We start from the raw sequence: 23,806 nt of genomic DNA on the forward strand, positions 1-23,806 counted from the left end.
AAAGTAGAACAACAAATAACATTACGTTGATCAATCTAGGGTTTAGGTTGGGTTTGACCAAACTCAATACCTAAATCATATAGGGTATTTTTGTTTGAGTGAGATAAAATAACCATTTATTACACTATAGAACTGGGTTGGAAAATCTACTAATTTCGGGTTTAGGTAGTGGTTTACTCAAATTATTTTTCTTTTCTTTTTGTTAATATTAAATGACTATAAATGATGAGTCCTCATATTTTTTTCATAAAAATTATTCAACTTTTTTATTTTCTTAAAAAAATTGTGACTTATTTTCATTATATTTTAACATCACAAAATAATAAATGATAATATCAAATGATAATTTTTATTATGAAATACTTACAATAAACTAAAGTTGCATGACATGAAATTGCATTAACATCAAAATAATCATATAACATCCTAACTTGTAACTTTAGAATGTTTTTATTTTCAATATAAAATATGTCTTATGTCAATTTTGAAAATTGGTCTTGATTTATTACCAAAATCTTCAGTCTTGTCCTTCTTCTATATGAAAATAAAAATAAAAATGTTGCCATTATTGAGCAACTTAGCTAATTGGGTCTAGTTTCACCTGAAATTCTTTTCTTTTTTCGTTTTTTTTAAAATCATACCAATCCAATTATCCAACCCATCCAAATTTTAGGTTGGTTTGATCATGTTGACCGAACCCATTTTGGTGACTAGTTTCAATTTTTCACTTTCTAATTTCCATTTGTTAATTATCTCATGTTTTCTATTGTATCTTGCAAGTTCTATTGATTTCAGACATGGGTGTCCACCTATCAGTTTATCTACACCCTCTTGATTCTAGAGTTCTATGCAAATCTTGTTTCTTACTTTCATTTGAGATTGTATACTTTTTTCATACGTTTTTTTAGGTAAAATTACATTTTTAGTCCCTTAACTTAATTTCAGGTAACAGTTTGGTCCTTTATCTTTTTTTCATTTCAATTTGGTCTTTTTTGTCCATTTTTATATACATTTTCAAGCTTCAAATCTAATATTCTTATGCAAACATAGACGAGGATCATAGATTTGAAGATTGAAAGACCATAAGAAAATAAAATCATGAATTTTAAACTTAAAAATTCATATGAAAATGGACAAAAAGGACCAAATTGAAATGAAAAAAAGATAAAGGACCAAACTGTTACCTGAAATTAAGTTAAGGGACTAAAAGTGTAATTTTACCTTTTTTTAATGCAGAACTTCTCGGAAGTTCAATTTAATACAATTGACAACATATATCCTTTAGTGGAAACACTCATTATTTCCATTTTAAATATTGTTTTGACAGAACTAGAGTGCATTTATTTCAGCTTTAAAAATAAAAATTGATTTTGGGTTAAAGAATCTAGAGATTTTTTTTAAAGATTTTTAGAAAAAATCCAAAGCTATTTCTATTTGTTTACTAACATAAAAATTATTTTTTTAAAATTTTAAACTCTTACACTTGAGTTCCTTATATTTAGAAAAAAAAAAAAATAGATTTTTTAAAAGCTACTTGAAATAGCTTTTCATTTTGAGGCTAAAAATGATTGTTTTAACAAAATGGATTTTTTAAAAATCTGAAACAAACACTACAAAAATAAAAAAAATAGAATTTTTTTATGGAAAATCCCAAACAAACGGGGCCTTAATCACATTAGAAAGTGTTATCTTAGGTTTTCTTCATTCCTTGAGAATTATTGTATTTTAAGACTTCTTCCCTTCGAAAAAGGTTTGATAACAACAAAAAGGATCCACACATGTAGTAGAAAGATTATCTTCCTCAAAATGGCCTCATAACTTTCCTAGTTCCTCTTTCAGAGAGAAGGAAAAATTATTAATTATAAGTTATATATCATGCATCATGTAGGTTTTGTTTTTGCTCATAATGTCAAGTTTTTACCATATGAATCAATAACATTAGTATAAAATTATATGATAATATAAGTTTCATTTATGTATTCTGCTCAGTTTAAAATTTTGAAGGATTCATTTCCTTCACCATTAGTCTACAGTCATTCAAACAAGTTCAAAAGAAGAGAGAACAGTGTCCAAAAATAAGAATGACTTGACTATGTATTTCTGTACCAGTTCAAACGTAAAAAGATTATGAATCTAATATATGTGTTAAACCAATTCTATAAAAAAAATAAATCAAATGAACAAAAATATTAGGACACAGTCAAGAATTCCATTCAAGAATTCCACGTACCAAACAATACATTACCAGCAGATATTGTAACATAAACAGCAAATCAAGCATAGCTACAATCATAACTTATCTATTAAAATAACTTACTGATTGCGGCTCCCTTCTTGGTTTTGCGGCTAGTGCCTAACAGATTGTGGATTTTGCATAACCAAATATGATCCTTCTAGAAGGCCTTGCTGTCCAACTCCCTCTACAAAGTCTTGTTGTCCTTCTGTATGACACGACATATTCCTTACAAAATCCTTTTCATTCTTCATAATTGAAATTCTCGTTCACGTAGGACAGATGTTCAACACAATGTCTGGGACAACGTGTACGACATATTGAAATTCTCGTTCAAGTGCATGCAATGTCCTAGACACTTCTACATACATGTGGTACCAATTTTGGATTCGGATACATTTTTGGAAAGTTCTTTGAATTTCCTTTGCTAAAATAAGAATGATGTGTCTCTCTCTTTGTTCTCTATCAGATATTATGATAGAGACAGCTCACAGAATAAGACAAAAGACATGGATTCTGGGTCCCTCTGATCCAAGTAGCCAGTCAGATTTTGTGTCTGATTTCCATCACATAATCTGTTGAGATCACTCTATAGCTTCTCTGAGGCATCCTTCTTCTAAGGACATTCACTTCTGGTTGACCTTCCTGTAGATCTTCCACCATAGTCTTCTTAGCTTCCCAATCATTTTCTGATGCTCTTCATATGTCCTTTCTTCATGATAGATAAATCATGCACACTTGAACATATGTAGTATTCTAATCGTTCTTCAATACTTTTTTTACATCAAAACCCTAGAGGACTTGTATGAACCATTCTTGTTCTAACAAGAAGTATCTTTGAACCACTGCGAGAATCTTCAAACTTATCAATCACTTTTCCTCTTTCAAACAAATCTAGATTACCAGTTAGTAGAAGAACCTCTTTTCCATTTTTTCATTGAAAGTACTTCTCAAATAACTCTATTAAAAATTTCTAAGGTGCAAGGTAGTTATAAAAGATAAGAACCTCTTCATTTTTCACTACAGGTGAGATTAGGCTCAGACCAAATTTAATTTTGGAAATTTTTCTCAAATTAAATTTGATTCGTTCTAGCCTCTTCAATTCTTCTTTGGCAAAAAACTTATATGCACATGTTGTTGCTGTTTTGATCAGCCATGGATGTATGGATCCAAGTGTTATCAAAATCTCGACTGAAGAGGGTAATCAATACACTCAATCATTTTCTTTTGCAGTTTCTGTAAAATCTCATGCTATTAATCAGACATATTCCTAAGCAATGTATAGATTCGTAAACCAGGAGGTGTATCAGAAGAATTTCCACTTTCATAAACGTCGAGGAAACTTCTCGTGATCTTTCACAGGACAGGTAGACCCTGCATTTTTTCCTCATTGTGTGAGTTAATTTTCCTAGCAATGTTTTCCATGAAGAATTTCCTTGGCCGCGCCTCTAGCAAATGATGTGCTTTCTTCTCTCCATTACCTCTCCTCAAGTATTTAGAATCTAACTCTCGTCGCACTTTGTGAACAAATTTTGGTCATACTAAACAAAGTGTATTGAAATATTCACATAATTTGTTCTGAAAAAGAGTGCCAGAAATTAATATTCTTAATTATGTTAGAAGTTCTATTAAACATTACTTCAACCTTGATTAGTGCTTCTAGGATTATGAGCTTCGTCAAGTATAAAGATTCCAGGGCTTTCTCTCAATGTTTTAGCCATGTAATTTTTGTGTGCAAATTTTGTCTCTTGTGATCTCTTTAATGCTAAAGAGGAATTATAGCCCATGACAAGAACACCTGGGTGTGAATGCCACTTTATTTTTTGCCAAGACAATCCAAAACATGTTTTACATCACCAGAAGGTCTTGGAACTCCAGGAAGAACTGTAAGTTTTGGAGCCGTTGAACCTCTTCGGAATTGACTGTTGTGGATAAGATACACGGGCACAATAACCTTCCATTTTTTGAACTATTTGCGCCATGTGTAGAGTGTAAATTTCGGCGCAAGTATTAATGGTCTTTTCCATAGAAATAACTTCAAGTAATTTACAAGAAAAGAAATGTTGAGAAAGGTTTTCCAGCTCTAAGAGCATGTGATATGACACATCCAACACTTGTTTCAGATCTTTCTTACGTGGGGGATGGTTCCACGGAACCAACAATTTTTTGCTATAGAAATTCAAAAGCTTTTTTCTGGTGCGCATGCATCTTTTCTTTGAATTCAAGAATCAATTCCCAAACATTGTCTTATACTTTTGATAATGGTTCATCATGAGGATCATTGGAATGAGTTAAGAACATATCATTATTATCATCTTTATAAACTTTTTGCTTTGATTTTTGTTCATTAGTATCTTTTCCACTGCATTGTTTCTCCTCTTTGTGCCATTTTATTCTTTCCACCTATTATATATATATATAAATAATTTATCAGGTAGGTTTTTATTGAGTAACATCTTGTCCGAAATAACATATCACTAAACAATAGCGATTTGTTAAATCGCATGGTGTTGTATCCATTATGTACAAATTGCAGTAGACAATAGATATAACCAAATAACGAGCTAACTTTAAATGTATATTCTTGTTAAGTTTTTTCACTTGACTTACAATGTGTTCATAAATGTATCATATCTCGTTATTCACAGAGCCGCAGCTACGACAAAATATTAAAATTTCTTCATTGTACTTATAGTCATGTTTACAAATTGCATCGGTATATGTTAAAACCTCTGCATTTGAACCCTGTAACGGTGTATAATACTTGAACTGGATCATCCTTTACCCATAGAAAAGAAGAAAAAACCAAAATCACATAAATTAATTCATATATATTGTCAGATCATCAATAATACGATAGGTTGTAATATGTTGGTAGTATAAACTTTTTACACCAATAGCATATCAAAATTAAACTCCAAAAAAAAATAATATTTAAATATAGGTAAAAGTGATTGCCAAACACCTCAGGTCCATCAAGAAGACCTTTTGCTATTGTCATACCCCAAATTTTGACCCAAGATCCCACTGACATGTGTCACTTGACCCTGATCGGACTTAAACATTTCAGTGAAAAATTCGGCAGGAAGGTATTTTAAAATACCTCATAAAGTTCCGAATCGGGCCCTCTTCTCTCAGTCTTTAATTATTTATTTCCATCTTTTAAATTTTTAGTTTAGAATTCTAAATTTTAATTTTAGTCCAAAATTAGATTAAATTCCTTTTATTTTTATTTAAAACCAAAAATGTAGACATTATCCTTTTATTATTAATTTTTCTTTTTTCTTTAAGTCCCAAAAAGTCCAAAAAATCCAAAAGTGTCCAGGTTCAAGATAACAGCATCACGCATTCACGCCTCATCTGAAACAAATCCAGTAAAAACAGACGCGTTTCCCTTTTTCTCCTCCACAAGCCACTGTTTTTTTGCTCATCAGTAACAAACCCTAGCCTCAAACTCACTCTATAAATAGAGACCTGCACAACAAAGAAAAACACGAAAAAAAACAGAGGACGGCATCGCAACACAACACACAACAGAAGCCAGAGAGACGCGCATAAGAAGCAAAATCGCACAACAGAACCGCAACACCAACAACACGGCAACACAACAAACACACACGCACAGAACCGCAACACCAACAATACGGCATCGCACAACGACACACACGCACAACATCACAGAACCAGCCAAAAAGAAACCAAATCGAATCAAAACCAAAAGGTATAAACTTCTTTCTTTTTTTTAGATCTAGGCGTTTGGGTAAAGGTTTTGGGAACTTGAAGGCTAGAAGTGAACAGAGGGAGGGAAGTAGAAGAGAAAGAGCGAAAAAAAAATCAAAAAAAATAAGCTGTTAGGGTTCCGGCGCGGTGGCGCCGCCGCACTGGCCGGCCAACCACCGCCGGAACCCCCATCCCCTCCGCCGGAGAAGAAGAGAGAAGGGAGAGGACAAGAGAGAGAAGGAGACGGAAGAGAGAGAAGGAGGGAGAAGAAATGAGGGAATTAGGGTTTACAACCCTTATATACTCCTCAAACCGGGTCAACCCATAACCCATGACCCGCGACCCGGTTCGTTTTCCTTAAGCCCAGTTCCTTTTTCTGCTTTCTGCACACCCCTGCTTACTACTGCACCCCACCTTGTGTTTGGACCATTTTTTTTTTTATTTTTCTTTATTCCTTTTCGTATTTATTTATTTATTTTTTTTAGCATTTTAATTTTTATTGCAGACCTTAGAATGTAAATAGGCTTTTTATGTAATAGTCATAGATTTTATATTTCTAACTTAGGGTAGCCGCGCTTTTTATTCTTTATGCTCCGTTAGTTTATATATTTATTCAAAAATCACAAAAACATGCAAATAACCAAAAATCACAAAAAACATTTTTTATAATAAACCTTGATCCTAAATCAAGTGATCATCTTTTTCATTTTATTTTCTTAATCAAATATCAATCAATTTAATCATACTTCGAGTTATCTTTTTTTTTTAATAAAAAACACAAACAAATTCTTATTTGCCACTTGGCTTTTATTTTTAAAACCCTTTTTCAAAAAATTAATAAAAAACACAAAAACCAATCAAACGTCGTTTTCTACCCCGAACTACGAGGTTTTGATCCCTCACGGGTACGTAGGCAGAGGACCATGTCCTTTCAAACAATAAAAAATGTAGATAAATTAGGTCTCACTTTCTTTTAATCATCACATTAACTTCTTTTTCAAAAGCAAGCAAGTTATAGCACATTAAATTAAATAAAACCAAGAGGTTCCCGTAGAGTACTACGGACATAGAGGGTGCTAATACCTTCCCTTTATGTAACTAACCCCCGAACCCTAAATCTTTTCAAATAGGGGTAGTTTGAACTTTTTTCCCCTTTTCTTAATAAAATTAAATGTTCAGTCGTGAAATAATTAGTGAGTCAAAAGCTAATCAAATAGCCTTGATCTCCAAAAAAATGACGCGACAGAAATGGCGACTTCACTGGGGACACCCCCTAAAAGAGGGTTGAGCCTAACTTGGCCTTATTTAATTCTCTATGCTATAACTTGCTTAAAACAAAAAAAAAAAAACAAAAAGATGGAAATAGTTGTACATATCTTCTCTTTTCTTTCTCCTCTTTTCTCTTAACATGAGTGGTGAGATAAGTCCTACACCCGGGCTTGAGAGAAACATAAGATAGGACGGTGGTATAACCAAAGTGCCTTTCCGAGAGTCAAGTCTCGTGTTTGGGTTCATGTGGTACAACCCCACTCAATGGAGGGATCTTGGAAGTAATTTTATGTTGACATGAGTAGTCGTGTTGGCATTGTATTTTCAAGTGACTGTCGAAGTTGAGGACCTTTAGTTACCTTAAATCCATCTTGGCCTTTTAGGACGTAGTGCGGTGGCTAATCAAGAGTAGTCTTGAATTAGTTGATACGCGATACTACACTCAAACGAAACTTTCCTACGAATCTTATTGGATCAAGAGTAGTCTTGTAACCTGATAATATTCGGAAGTGGTTAATGACTTTGGGAACTTGGTAGAACCCGTGATACAGGTACAAATGAAACCATAGTCCTTACCAAATGGCATTGTTACCCTCGACTCCAACATTGTGGACTTAACCTCACCATGCATTCCATGTTCTTCAGCATAAACATGCATACATGCATTCATTCATAAAAACTTTTTTTTCTCTCACTAATATCGAAGGACTTAGATAAGTTCTTGTAAACATCAAAGATATGGACCTTGTAAGAAGGAACACCAAGAAATACAACTTCAAAAATCTTAACTAAGCTTTAGCTTTTGTTAAGAACTTTTTTTTTGGTTTCGTTCTTACTTTTGAAAAGGGAACCAATTGGAACATCTTCACAATTTTCAAATAAAACAATGTTCCTTATCAAGTTTACAATTACTTTGACAAGTCCTTCAAAAAAATGTGTCTATTTTTTTTGCATAAGCATGGCATGCATCATTAGTCAGAGTCTTACACTGTGTCTTTTCTACTAAAGGTCAGTCCATCTCAAAGAGTCATGGCATCCTCGTCTGAAACTCACTCGCATTTACAACACTCGAACAATCATGAAGAAAGGATGAAGTTTCTCAAACAAGAAAATCAATTGCTCCGTGAGGAGGTGGCAGTCATGCGAACTAAGATGGATGAAATGACTGAATTGATAAAAGCATTGACGGCTGCACATAATCAACCACCACCTCCTCCTCCTCCTATCAGCACTCAAGCCGAAGCAACTGTCTCTATTTTTCCTGAATGGACGATACCTGTCAGTACTTCCCCAAATTCTAGGCCAGAAGATCGTCCTTGGAGTGTCCCTATTTGTCTCAGTGAAGTATTCCGCCCTATTGCTTCTGAAACTCAGATGCCTACTCATCAATATGCAGCTCATGTTCCTCCGCTTCCTGTAAGAGCTCCTCCAGTTGTCATGACTTATTCAACACCTATGATGCATACCATTCCACAAAATGAAGAACCCATCTTCCATTCAGGGAACATGGAGCCCGATGATAGAATGAATGACTTACGGGAAAAATATGATGAAATGCATCGAGAAATGAGGGCTCTCCGTGGGAAAGAAAAATTTGGAAAGACCGCTTATGATCTCTGTTTGGTGCCGAATGTCCAGATGCCTCACAAGTTCAAGATCCCAGATTTTGAGAAGTATAAAGGGAACTCCTGCCCCGAGGAACATTTGAAAATGTATGTAAGAAGGATGTATGCATATGCTCGAGACGATCAGGTCCTCATTTGCTACTTTCAAGAAAGTCTGGCTGGTCCCGCCTCAAAATGGTACACGAATCTAGAGAAAACGAGAATCCAAACTTTTCGTGATCTATGTGAAGCTTTTGTGGAGCAATATAGTTATAACATGGATATGGCGCCGGACCGAAGTGATCTTCAGGCTATGACTCAAGAGAGCAAGGAAACGTTCAAGGAGTATGCCCAGCGACGGAGGGATACCGCTGCCCAAGTCAGCCCGCGTGTAGAAGAGAAAGAAATGACCAAGCTCTTCTTAAAAACTCTCAATCAGTTCTGCTACAAGAAGATGGTCGGAAGCACGCCCAAGAACTTTGCTGAGATGGTTGGTATGGGTGTACAATTGGAAGAAGGAGTCCGAGAAGGACGATTGGTCAACAATACCCAAGAAATTGCCGACTAGGTGGAGACAAGATCTCTCTTGCACCTTCCATCAAGGGGCACAAGGTCATGACGTTGAGCACTGTTTCTCCTAGGAAATTGAAGTCCAGAAGCTGATCGACGACAATGTGTTGCATTTCGAGAAATTGAATCCGAGTGTGTAACTGCAATTGGGTTGATGTTTATGTCTTCTCCTGCTACTCGATTTGTTTCTAGTGATATGTTTGTTTGTTTACTACCTTTTCAAAAAACATCGTTTCGTCCCGCCCGAGATGAAAGTGAACTGGTGTAGGGCTTTTTACTTTAAGAAATTGTCATCATTAATAAAAATGTCGTTTTTGATCCCGACTTTGCTTTTATTTTGTGCTTTTTCTTGGAAAATGGTAATACAAAAAACCAAAAAATCTTTCTTTAATCATTCTCAAATATCTGCATAATCATAACTTATACTTACTTGTCAAAATCAACAATAAATCATGCATTAATAAACCCGTTGAACACATTTACCATGTACTCTCTTCCAACTTTGAGTTCCTTGTATCCGAAGCTGAAAGAGACATGGATGAAGAGACTCATGACAAGATCTCTCGCCTACTGGGGCATCTAGCCATCAAAGCTACCAAACAAAAATCATGAAGATAATCCAGAAGATGGCACTCACTTACAAAGACTAGTTCGAGGTGCTACCATTCGCTTTGCTCGGATATCGTGCTTCAGTACACATTTCAACAGGGGCATCCCCCCTCTTTCCCTCAAGTATACAACAGGGAGGTGATGCTTCCCGCACGATCAAAGTCCCAACAATAGGAGTTATGTCAAAGTCCAAGCTTGAACAAACTTAAAATGCATGACGACCTTGTACAATCATGTCAAAAAAGTTTGAAAACAAACTTCCAACAAGAAGGTTCGTCCCCGTGAAATTCAAGAATGAGACTTTGTGCTCAAAAGGATACTATATTCCCAATCAAACTCCAGGGGCAAGTGGACGCCTAACTATTAAGGATCGCGTGCAATAACTTCTCCAACTATGGATGACAAACTCGCACTTCCTATGAATGCCGGTGCGGTCAAGAAATACTGTGTCAAAAAAATAATAAAGCTCAAAGTACGGCTTAGGCAAAAATGAGCGTCTCGGTGGACTGAAAACCCAAAAGGGCGGTCCGGGCAAAAGTTAGAGACATGAACAAAAATGATTATCCTGATAGATTGAAAACCCGAAAGGGCGATCTATGCAAAAGTTAAGGATCAAAAAGACAAAGTAACTGCATCCGGTCAAGCACAATCCACTTGGGGCATCCAGCTATAAAAAGACCTCCGACTCGAAGCATCTGCAGATCAAAGACTCGGAACAGGGGCATTCAAAGTTGTTAGGGAGAATAATGGTTACTGTGTTCGATGTACCCTCCCCATTACATTTACCATTTTTCAAAAATGTTCAAAGATCCTTGGAACCATGCCATTGGCAGATCACCACTCAATTCATCACATTCGAGCCTGTGCCCATTCATTTGGAACTCTCATTTATTCTATTTGCATAATTTCTTCTTAAAGCAAAAAATTTCAAAATACAAAACTTTTTTTACATCTCTTGAAAAGTGTGAACAACAAACACATTCTCTTTGAACTCGTGAGTAGGTAAAGTATACATCAGCATCCGCCTCGAGAACGGTTACACTCCGGAAGAGAAACATGGCTAAGCACTATGGAGAGGTCCTATACTTTGAACAAAATGCTGTCACAGTCAAAAAATACAAAAAAATAATACAAAGAAGCTCGCTAAGTTGAAAACCTGAAAAGGCGACTTAGGCAACAGAGAGCGTCCCGGTGGACTGAAAACCCGAAAGGGCGGTCCAGGCAAAAATTAGGGGCAAAACAAAAATATTCCCGGTGGACTGAAAACCCGAAAGGGCGGTCCAGGCAAAAATTAGGGATTTTTCAATAAAACAAAAGGCATGACTGCTGAAGCATACCAATGGAAGGACACTCTGTGCCGGTTTACGAATGGCGACTTCTTCCAGACTTCTTTCATCAACAATGGGCTCACCCCCCAGGAGGCATCGGTGGCTACCTAGTGCCAGGTTCTTACACCATCAACGACTCGATTTGCTCGCAATAATATCATCTCCAAGGAAGGTTGCCGAGTGTTTGTAATGCAATGTCGATCCGACTCCCATCTTACCTGTCTTGTCTCGGTTCATCGATTCACGTGTCATGTACATTCATATATCCATAAATTCATACAATCATGCATTCACCAATATTTTCACATAATCATACGTTTATGCGTACACGACATATGCATAACATCAATTCACACATAATTGCATCAGTCAAAGCTTACCATTGTGTCAAGCCGCAAGTTTCTACAAATGAGCGTCTTCCATTTCAACTTCAAACTCAAAAGTGTCATCCCCGGCGAAAAAGCCGTGCTAGTTATGTCACTAATCAATGTCAATTTCCATTTCAAATTCAAAAGTGTCATCCCCGGCGAAAAAGCCGTGCTAGTTATGTCACTAATCAATGTCAATTTCAATTTCAAACTCAAAAGTGTCATCCCCGGCGAAAAAGTCGTGCTAGTTATGTCACTAATCAATGTCAATTTCAATTTCAAATTCAAAAGTGTCATCCCCGGCGAAAAAGCCGTGCTAGTTATGTCACTAATCAATGTCTATTTCAAATTCAATTTCAAAGTGTCATACCCGGAAATAGCCGTGCTAGTTATGCCACTAATCAATTTCAAATTCCGAAACGTCATCCCCAGCATAGCTGTTCCAGAGATGTCACCAATCAAATATTTCAAGCGACCAAGTTCCAACCAACGAACAGCTTGTGTCTTTATTTTAAGTAACCAGTTCCAACCAACGAACAACTTATATTTCAAGCGACCAAGTCCAACCAACGAACAGCTTGTATCTATCTCTTTACCTTATAACGAGTAATCAGATTCCAACAAACGAATAGCTTATGCCAATGTTTTTTTTTTCTTTTCGAGCGACTAGTTCCAACAAACGAACAACTCATGTCAATCTTTTATCTTTATGCCCGGCGACCGATTCCAACAAACGAATAGCTTATGCCAATGTTTTTTTTCCTTTCGAGCGACTAGTTCCAACAAACGAACAACTCATGTCAATCTTTTATCTTTATGCCCAGCGACCGATTCCAACAAACGAATAGCCTATGCCAATGTTTTTTACCTTCCGAGCAACTAGTTCCAACAAACGAACAACTCATGTCAATCTTTTATCTTTATGCCCAGCGACCAGTTCCAACCAACGAACAGCCTGTAACAAGTGGCCAATTTCAACCAACAAATAGCTTGTATCCTTCTATTATTTCATTTTCAAAACCAAGTCCACAAATGGACATTGGAGTCTGAACCATTGCACTTTGTGTCGAGATATCGAGACAATGAGGAACAACCATTTTCCCCAGTGAAACCAGATTCCCCAGTAAAGCTGGATCCCTTTCTTCGAAGAATTTGGGTATCCCAGTGTCTTTTCATTCCAGTCGAGCCGTTATTGTCATCATGCATTCATAATTAAATCATGAGCATTCATAAGCATCTTAGGTCAAAATTGGTGCACTTTTGTATTTAAGTCTCTTCGGCTCGTCGAGTCAAAGATTTTACCTTCGAATCTCTGAGCGAAGAAACTTAAATAGGGGCATCTGTCATACCCCAAATTTTGACCCAAGATCCCACTGACATGTGTCACTTGACCCTGATCGGACTTAAACATTTCAGTGAAAAATTCGGCAGGAAGGTATTTTAAAATACCTCATAAAGTTCCGAATCGGGCCCTCTTCTCTCAGTCTTTAATTATTTATTTCCATCTTTTAAATTTTTAGTTTAGAATTCTAAATTTTAATTTTAGTCCAAAATTAGATTAAATTCCTTTTATTTTTATTTAAAACCAAAAATGTAGACATTATCCTTTTATTATTAATTTTTCTTTTTTCTTTAAGTCCCAAAAAGTCCAAAAAATCCAAAAGTGTCCAGGTTCAAGATAACAGCATCACGCATTCACGCCTCATCTGAAACAAATCCAGTAAAAACAGACGCGTTTCCCTTTTTCTCCTCCACAAGCCACTGTTTTTTTGCTCATCAGTAACAAACCCTAGCCTCAAACTCACTCTATAAATAGAGACCTGCACAACAAAGAAAAACACGAAAAAAAACAGAGGACGGCATCGCAACACAACACACAACAGAAGCCAGAGAGACGCGCATAAGAAGCAAAATCGCACAACAGAACCGCAACACCAACAACACGGCAACACAACAAACACACACGCACAGAACCGCAACACCAACAATACGGCATCGCACAACGACACACACGCACAACATCACAGAACCAGCCAAAAAGAAACCAAATCGAATCAAAACCAAAAGGTATAAACTTCTTTCTTTTTTTTAGATCTAGGCGTTTGGGTAAAGGTTTTGGGAACTTGAAGGCTAGAAGTGAACAGAGGGAGGGAAGTAGAAGAGAAAGAGCGAAAAAAAAATCAAAAAAAATAAGCTGTTAGGGTTCCGGCGCGGTGGCGCCGCCGCACTGGCCGGCCAACCACCGCCGGAACCCCCATCCCCTCCGCCGGAGAAGAAGAGAGAAGGGAGAGGACAAGAGAGAGAAGGAGACGGAAGAGAGAGAAGGAGGGAGAAGAAATGAGGGAATTAGGGTTTACAACCCTTATATACTCCTCAAACCGGGTCAACCCATAACCCATGACCCGCGACCCGGTTCGTTTTCCTTAAGCCCAGTTCCTTTTTCTGCTTTCTGCACACCCCTGCTTACTACTGCACCCCACCTTGTGTTTGGACCATTTTTTTTTTTATTTTTCTTTATTCCTTTTCGTATTTATTTATTTATTTTTTTTAGCATTTTAATTTTTATTGCAGACCTTAGAATGTAAATAGGCTTTTTATGTAATAGTCATAGATTTTATATTTCTAACTTAGGGTAGCCGCGCTTTTTATTCTTTATGCTCCGTTAGTTTATATATTTATTCAAAAATCACAAAAACATGCAAATAACCAAAAATCACAAAAAACATTTTTTATAATAAACCTTGATCCTAAATCAAGTGATCATCTTTTTCATTTTATTTTCTTAATCAAATATCAATCAATTTAATCATACTTCGAGTTATCTTTTTTTTTTTAATAAAAAACACAAACAAATTCTTATTTGCCACTTGGCTTTTATTTTTAAAACCCTTTTTCAAAAAATTAATAAAAAACACAAAAACCAATCAAACGTCGTTTTCTACCCCGAACTACGAGGTTTTGATCCCTCACGGGTACGTAGGCAGAGGACCATGTCCTTCCAAACAATAAAAAATGTAGATAAATTAGGTCTCACTTTCTTTTAATCATCACATTAACTTCTTTTTCAAAAGCAAGCAAGTTATAGCACATTAAATTAAATAAAACCAAGAGGTTCCCGTAGAGTACTACGGACATAGAGGGTGCTAATACCTTCCCTTTATGTAACTAACCCCCGAACCCTAAATCTTTTCAAATAGGGGTAGTTTGAACTTTTTTCCCCTTTTCTTAATAAAATTAAATGTTCAGTCGTGAAATAATTAGTGAGTCAAAAGCTAATCAAATAGCCTTGATCTCCAAAAAAATGACGCGACAGCTATTAAAGCAGTATCTATTCCTTCCCGAGTGGCAGACAAGTCATCAAGATTTTTTTCCTCATCATCTTTTTTCGACATTTTTTCTTCCTCCAACTTGTTTGTTTCTTCCTTAATAGTTGGCTCTTCTTCAGCTGGAAGACTATCCAAATTCTTCATGTAAGTGTCAATTATTTCCTTATGTGCATCAACATTTAACGTTCTGTCACCTTTATTATCTTGTTCTTCTTGAACATGACCTTTGTTTGACAAACAAATTGAATGATATCTTTTTTTTTGAAATGAATCCCTTCCCATTTGGTTTTAAAATCCATGTCCTCTGAACCATGACATCGCTTCTTTGTAGGATTCTATATGCATAAACTATAAGAATGTTCCAAAATAACATTATCATCAACTTCTACATCACTTGATATTGTATTCATATTGCATTGGTCCAAATTCAACACACCAACAACAACAACACCATTCTTACCAGCAACATTAACTACCTTTTTGCCACTCTTACCATCATACTCTTCTATTTCGAAGAATTTTCATCCTCAATCACATAAGCTCCTCACTTGTTTGGCCTCGTTCGAAAAGTACCAAATTCCAACTTCTCAACATCACAATCCATGTAACTTTTGGGTTTATCATTCCTATGTTTTGAACGTCTCAGGCCTTCAATTTGATTTGATGGCAATGGTGGTGCTTTATCTTTTTCTCCATTATAATCACAAAACATGTCAAATACAGAAACAACATGTGCCATTGATCACTTTTCTGATTTGAACATATCGATTATAAAAGAATGATTAATTATACCAGTATCGTTTTCCAAAAGAATACACAATCTTATTTTGAACAAATCTGATACTGAATGATACTTTCTTCAAAAGAGATGTTGAAACAAACAATGAAAAATCAGATAAAAATTTACCCATGATTAATCTAGACTGCAATAATGAAGAGAAATCTTGTGATGAATCCCAGCTACAAAGCATAACAACTTTAGAATTATTATTCTGTTTTATTAAGACTTCAAAAGTATTATGTTGAAGCCTTTGGAGGATGAAAACTCGATCTATTCCAGTTACATAAACCTCTTATAGGTTGGATTCATCATCATATTGCTCTTCATTATCGCAATCTAGATTAATCTAGGGAAATTTTTTATCTGATCTTTCATGTTTTGTTTCAACATCTCTTTTGAAGAAGGTTTCATTCAGTATTAGATCTGTTCAAAATAAGATTGTGTATCATGTTATGGAAAACGATACTGATATTATTAATCCTTCTCTTATAAATATTGTGAACTTCAAATCAGAAAAGGGATCAATAGTACAAGTCATCTATGTATTTGATATGTTTTGTGATTAAATTGAAGGCCAATGGAGAAGATGAAGATGAAGCACGACCACCAATACCATCAAATCAAATTGAAGGCCTGCGACGTTAAAAACGTAGGAATGTCAAACCCAAACATTACATGGATTTTACTGTTGAGAAGTTGGAAGTTGGTACTCTTCAAACGAGGCCATACAAGAGAGGAGCTTATGTGATCAAGGATTAAAATAATTCAAATTTAGAAGAGTATGATGGTAAGAGTGGCGAAAAGGTAGCCGATGTTGTTGGTGTGTTGAATTTGGAGCCATGCAATATTGCTACAATATCAAGTGATGTAGAAGTTGATGATAATGTTACAATGAGACATTCTTATAGATTTTGCCAAGAGAGAAGCCTACGAAGAGGCGATTTCATGGTTAAGATGATATGAATTTTGAAACCAAATAAGAAGGGATTCATTTCAAAAAAGGAGATCAAATAAAAAGATATCATTCAATTTGGTTGTCAAACAAAAGTCATGTTCAAGAAGAACAAGATAATAAAGGTGACATAACGTTAAAAATTCATGCACATAAGGAAATAATTGACACTTACATGAAGAATTTGGATAGTTTTTCGACTGAAGAAGAGCCAACTATTAATGAAGAAACAAACAAGTTGGAGGAAGAAAAAGCGTCTAAAAGCGATGATGAGGAAGAAAATATTGATGACTTGTTTGCCACTTAGGAAGAAATTTATACGCTTTAATAGCCAAAAGTCTTCTTGATGGAACTGAGGTGTGTGGAAGTCGGTTTTGCATATATTTATTATATTTGTTTTGGAGTTTAATTTTTATACCCTATCGGTGTAAAAAGGTTATACTACCAACAAATTATAACCTATCGTATTTTTTATGATCTGACAATATATATGAATTAAATTATGTGATTTTGGTTTTTTCTTCTTTTCTAAGGGCAAAGGCTGATTCAATTCAACTATTATATACCGTTGCAGGGTTCAAATGCAGAGGTTTTAGCAGATACCAAGGAAATTTGTAAACATGACTATAATTTCAATGAAGAAATTGGAATATTCTGTCGTAGTTGCGGCTCTGTAAAAAACATGATAGATACATTTCTAAACATGTTGTTAGTCAAGTGAAAAACCTTAACAAGACTACACATTGAAATTTAGTTCATTATTTGGTTATATATGTTGTCTACTACAATTTGTAATTAACGGCTACAACATCGTGAGATTTAACAAATCTCTATTGTTTGGTGATACGTTATTTCAAACAAAATGTTACTCAATAAGAACCTACTTGATAAATTATTTTATACATATGATAGGTGGAAAGACAAAAATGGCTGAAAGAGGAGAAACAATAAAGTGGAGAAGATAACGTGATAAAAAATCAGAGCCAAAAGTTGATGAAGATTATAATAAGCACATGTTCACAACTCATGTTATTGATCCTGATGAACCATTATCTAAAGAAGAAGACAATGTTTGGAAATTGATTCCTGAATTCAAAGAAAAGATGCATGCGCATCAGAAAAGTGCCTTTGAATTTCTTTGGCAAAACATCATTGGTTCCATGGAACCATCCCTCATGCAAGAAAGATCCAAAACAAGTGGTGGATGTGTCATATCACATGTTCCTGGAAAAACCTTTCTCATCATTTCTTTTCGTGTAAGGTACTTGAAGTTATTTCTAGGGAAAAGACCATTAATCCTTACACCAAAATCTACACTATACACATGGCACAAAGAGTTAAAAAAAATGGAAGGTTCATGTGCCTGTGGATCTTATCCATAGCAATCAAATCTAAGGAGGTTGAACGGCTCCAAAACTTACAGTTCTTCCTAAAGTTCCAAGACCTACAGGTGATGTAAAACATGTTTTGGATTGTCTTGGCAAAAGAACAAAGTGGCATTGACACCCAGGTGTTCTTGTCATGGGCTATAAATACCTTTTTAGCATTAAAGGGATCACAACAGACAAAATTTGCACACGGAAATTACATGGCTAAAACATTGAGAGAAATCCCTGGAATCTTGATACTTGACGAAGCTTATAATCCTAGAAGCACTAAATCAAGGTTAAAGAAATGCTTAATGGAACTTCCAATAGAATTAAGAAAATTACTTTCTGGCACTCTTTTTCAGAACAATTTTTGTGAATATTTCAACACACCTTGTTTAGCAAGACCAAAATTTGTTCACGAAGTGCTACGAGAGTTAGATTTTAAATACTTGAGGAGAGGTTATGGAGAGAATAAAGCGCAACATTTTCTTGAGGCGCGACCAAGGAGATTCTTCATGGAAAACATTGCTAGGAAAATTAACTCACACAATGATGAGGAAAAAATGCAGGGTCTACCTGTGCTGCAAAAGATCACGAGCAGTTTCATCGACGTTTATGAAAGTGGAAATTCTTCTGATACACCTCCTGGTTTACAAATTTATACACTGGTCAGGAATACGTATGATGAACAACATGAGGTTATATATAAACTGCAAAAGAAAATGGCTGAGTGTACCAGTTACTCTCTTGAGGTAGAGATTTTGATAACACTTAGATCCATACATCCATGGTTGATCAAAATAGCAACAACATGTGCATATTAATTTTTTTTCCAAAGAAGAATTGAAAAGGCTAGAAGGAATCGAATTTGATTTAAGTAAAGGTTCCAAAATAAGATTTTTTATGAGCCTAATCTCACATGTAGTGAAAAATGAAAAGGTTCTTATCTTTTGTCACTACGTTGCACCTGTGAGATTTTTTATAGAGTTATTTGAGAAGTACTTTCAATGGGAAAAATGGAAAAGAGGTTTTGCTACTAACTAGTGATCTAGATTTGTTTGAAAGAGGGAAAATAATTGATAAGTTTGAAGATCCTCATAGTGGTTCAGAGATACTTCTGGCTTCCATCAATGCTTGTGCTAAAGGTATTAGTTTAACATCAGCTTCTAGAGTGATTTTTTTGGATTCCGAATGAAATCCTTGAGATATATACAAAGTCAAGTCAAATTGATAACAATGGAGATCACATTATGCCATCATTCTTATTTCTGGACACTGTTCTCGCTTCTTTTGATTTCTTGTATCTTGCAATATTATTTCAGCTCCTGGATGTGTTTTAATGATGTGTTACCTTCAAACTTATCTTCGAACTTATTTGAATAACCGTAGACTAATGGTGAAGGAAATAGATCCTTCAATGTTGTAACATGTTATTATTTAATTATATTTTAATGTCATTATGTAGGCAAATATCTTTATAATAATTATATTAGCTATTTATCAATTGTGAGGCTTAATTGATTAATGATCGAATTAGGTAATAAGGATATTAGATTTCTTTTAGATAATTAATTAATTAATATGGACTCAATATGAGTGGATGTCTGGATGACTCATAACGGAATAATGAGAAACCTTAATGACCATCACATTATAAGAGACCATGGTCCCCAACATACTCTACACGAAAAAACCTCTCTTCTCCCCTTGAAGAGAACATGAGGCAAAAAAGTACTGAAATTTGTGAATCTAAAGATTTATCTTTTATGTTTTTGGAAACATTGTTTGGAAAATTGCAGAAACATGAACTTGAATTGAATCGACTCGTTGAAAGTGAAGAAGGTGAAAAGAAAAAAAAAAGGAAAGGTCTTGTCTTGAAAGCAAATATCAAAGAAAGCAAATCAGAATACAATGATAATCTTGATGAAAATGAGGAAGGTATGAGAAAAATGGTCTGATGTTCGAAAAATATGATGCATAAATGCAAAGAAAAGGAAATATCAAGTTCTTAATTATACAAAAAGAAAGGTTTATATCGCTTGGGATGAGAAAAACACAAACTCATCCGATAAATCGGAAGATGAGGTAAACTATGTCGAATCTGAATATGACTTAACTTATTACGAGTTGTTTACTATTTGTAAAGAATTAAATAATGAGTCAACAAAGCTTAGAAAAATTGTTTCTTCCTCTAAGAAAACTATTTGCACTCTTGAATAAAAAATTGATAGTTGAAATAAGTAAATAGTAATTCTTAAAGAGAAGGAAGTTTTTCTAAGTGAAGTATGTTCTTGTACCTCTTGTAAAAATAAGAAGGAAAATATTTTCAAGTGTGATGATTGCAATATTTTGACAATTAAAATTAAGGATATTCAAAACACATTTACAAAATTCACAAAGGGAAGAGAAAACTTGTACATCATATTGGGAAATCAAAAGGAAACTTATAATAAAGCCGGTTTGGGCTATCATCCGAAAAATCATGAAAATATTTTACAAAATTCTTTCGCCCAAATAAGACTTCAAGTTCCCCTTTTGTTAAAAGTTTTTATTGTGTAAGAGAAGGTCATACATCTTCTATTTGTAATTTAAGAAAGAACAATGATATGAATGATTTCAAATGACAGTTTTCCTAAAACTAACTCTCAAGAACCCAAAATAATTTGGATACTGAAGGTCAAAACTTGATTTTGTTTTGTAGATGTGCTTGAAGGCCAAGAGCTAAAATTGGTATAATCGTATAGACTATTCAAAGAACATGAAAAGGGGGAGAAAAAGAAGTTCTCCTTGTTATCACAAAAAAAATATATAAATAAATTGGTCATGTATCGTATGGTGACTTTACCAAAAGTTCTTCTAAAAAAAATTGCAATTAACTCTTTTCACTTAATTCTTTTTATTTTTGCTTTAAATTTTCCTGAATATATGCCTTCCCATGATTGTTTCTTGCCCGCTTTTTTATAATGTCAAAAGGGGGAGAGTTATGTGATTAGCATGTTTCCAGGGGAGTGAATTTTAATTGGTTGCATATAGTGGGGGGAGTTAAATCTGCACATATTTTTGTCATATATTTTATTATGAATATTATTGTACTAACCCATTCATTAAGCAAATCCCTCTATGAGATGTTTGTCATCATCAAAGGGGGCGGGGGGAATGTGAATATATGCCTTGACAGGAATACATTGGTTTTGATGATTGACAAAAGAAGTGCTAGAAGAAAAATAATGCAAAAAGTAGAAAAGAAGATTAATTCAAACTTTCAAGTCTTAGGTTTTAGTTTTATTTGTATTAAGACTTTTTTGTACGTGATTAAAAAAACCTTTCTTGAAAATAAATCACACCGTCACAATGATTTTCATATAAAGTAATTTTTCTTGAAACTTTTTTTGCATGAAAAACTATAATTTATTATAAAAAATTTACAATAAATTTTAGCATAAAAGTAATGTTTAGCATGCATTGACCATTGCTTGTTTTAAAAAAAAAAAAAAACATGCATTGACCATTGCTATTACTATTATTGTTATTATTATTATTGTTATCGTTGTTGTTATTATTATTATTATTATTATTATTATTATTATTTTATGAAAGTATTATTATTCTTCTCTTGGCCATATCTATTATTTTAGTATATATGGTTTCATTACTAAGAATAATAGTTCAACATGTTTTTATTATGTATATAACTTTACGTGTTTTTCGTGTTCAACCTTTATGCCTAATAGCTTCAAATTGCTTTATTTCTAGGCTGAATTTTCATATACTAAAGATTTTAAATGGCATACTTGTGTTGATACACAACTAAAAGGAAGATTTCGTTGACACGCATAGCCTTTGTTTTTCAAATGAGATTTGAAATGGCATTGAAGTGCAACGGTAATTTGCTTTTAATTGAGCACATTGGCTGTTTTGTTTTCAACTCCAATCACTTATACATTTCACTTTAAATAGGAGCCTTTGGTGAACACTTGAGCACACACCTTGACATAGAAAATATCTGTCATATCCTTTTTCACTCATTATTTTACACTTACTAATATATTTTCTTGAGAGAGCCTTTTATACTACATAATTACATAATTGAGTTGTAGTATTATTCTTCAATTTGTTATATCTACACATTTGGTGTATTATTTTATTATTGTTTTTTCTTTGCATTGTGTGCGATTCCAAGATTTCAAGAGAGGTGATATCTCTTGGGTTTATAGGCTCTTCTACAAAAGATATTTTTGTTTGGAGAATGCTCGTATTTTGTAAAGTTTACTAGCTTCTCCTATTTAAAAGCTTGGCTAGTGAAAATCTCAAGGGTTTTTCTTTGGGGACTAGACATAGGCCTTGGTGTTTTGGGCCGAACTAGGATAAAATTCTTGTGTCTTTTTCTCTCATCCATTTATCTCTTTTACTTTATTTGTTATTTATTTTGGTAAAAATTTCTAGTTTTTCATATTTATTAAAATCCTTTTTAAGCACTTTATTTAATTTGGTTAAAAAAAAAATTAAGTGCTTATTTAAATTGTTTTTTAAAGAACACAATTCACACACCCCGTGTGTTTGATGTCACTTGTTCAACATAGACTACACTCGACATCATCAATCTATGTTTTCTATGTGCATTTAATTAAATATTTTGTTGGAAGCCAAGTTTTTTGTTTTAACATAAATTTTGTTCTTAGCAAAAACATAAATCCAATATCAAAAGTCCATTTGCTCAAAATATAATTCAACAAGGCAAGAACAGAATGGATGTAAGAAACACCGTAAGGGGATTGATTGTTGGAAATTAGTTCAAAATTATAAGAATTTCATCTTATGTTTGATATTCAAATGTTTTCAAAATATTGAATTCTATCAAGTATTCCTTAAAACATTCCTTTCCCCTCAATATGATGCTGAAATATTTGATACTTTTGCAATTTTTATGTTTGTGTAAGAAATCAAAAGAACTTGTAAAATATTGTGGAAAAATTTGGGATACCAAATGGAAATTATACACAAAAAATTGACACGCGATATACAAGAAAAAAATAAAGCGATTCAACAATGAAGATAAGGAACTATAAACTCACAATATTTAATGGAGATCGATTAGTAGAGGCATCAACAAAGCAAAGCATATCCTCACTATAACAAAATATATCTCTATTGTCCAAATTTCTTAAACATTGCATCATAATTTCAAATTCATTGTTAAAAAAAATATGTAAGAATCAAACATTTTTAATAGCCAAACCAGATATACCATCAAACACATAATCATGACAACTATATAGTATACTACAAAATGTTTTTTCATTCATAAAAGTCTTGTATTCAATAAATCAAATAAACATCAATTATTCTCATAATCAAAAAGTAATGTTACGAATTGTGTTACATCCAAAGTAAGTATAAAAATCCACAAAATGCTAATTATTGACAAATACCAAACATATCAAAAATCAACATACTCCTGCAATTTTTATGTTCATGTAATTGGAAAATGTGTTGTAAATCATTATACTTATGCAATTGCAAAACCTGATGTAAATCTTGATACTTCTACAATTTTTATGTTTTTGTAAAATATCGTCAGAACATTTAAGATAAAGTATAAAAATTTGAGATAACAAATGAAAATTAGAGACATAACAATTTAATTTGGTCACCGAATTTAACGACATTTGATTTAAG

General features: G+C 34.0%; 1 pseudogene; it reads left to right on the plus strand.

Annotated features, from left to right (window-relative positions):
- Nucleotides 1–17,773: 17,773 nt before the first annotated feature.
- On the plus strand, nt 17,774–19,334 carry LOC11440844 (SNF2 domain-containing protein CLASSY 1-like; annotated as a pseudogene).
- The last annotated feature ends 4,472 nt before the right edge of the window (nt 19,335–23,806 follow it).

This window comes from Medicago truncatula, chromosome 7 (genome assembly GCF_003473485.1).
Source record: "Medicago truncatula cultivar Jemalong A17 chromosome 7, MtrunA17r5.0-ANR, whole genome shotgun sequence".
NCBI classification, from domain to species: Eukaryota; Viridiplantae; Streptophyta; class Magnoliopsida; order Fabales; family Fabaceae; genus Medicago; species Medicago truncatula.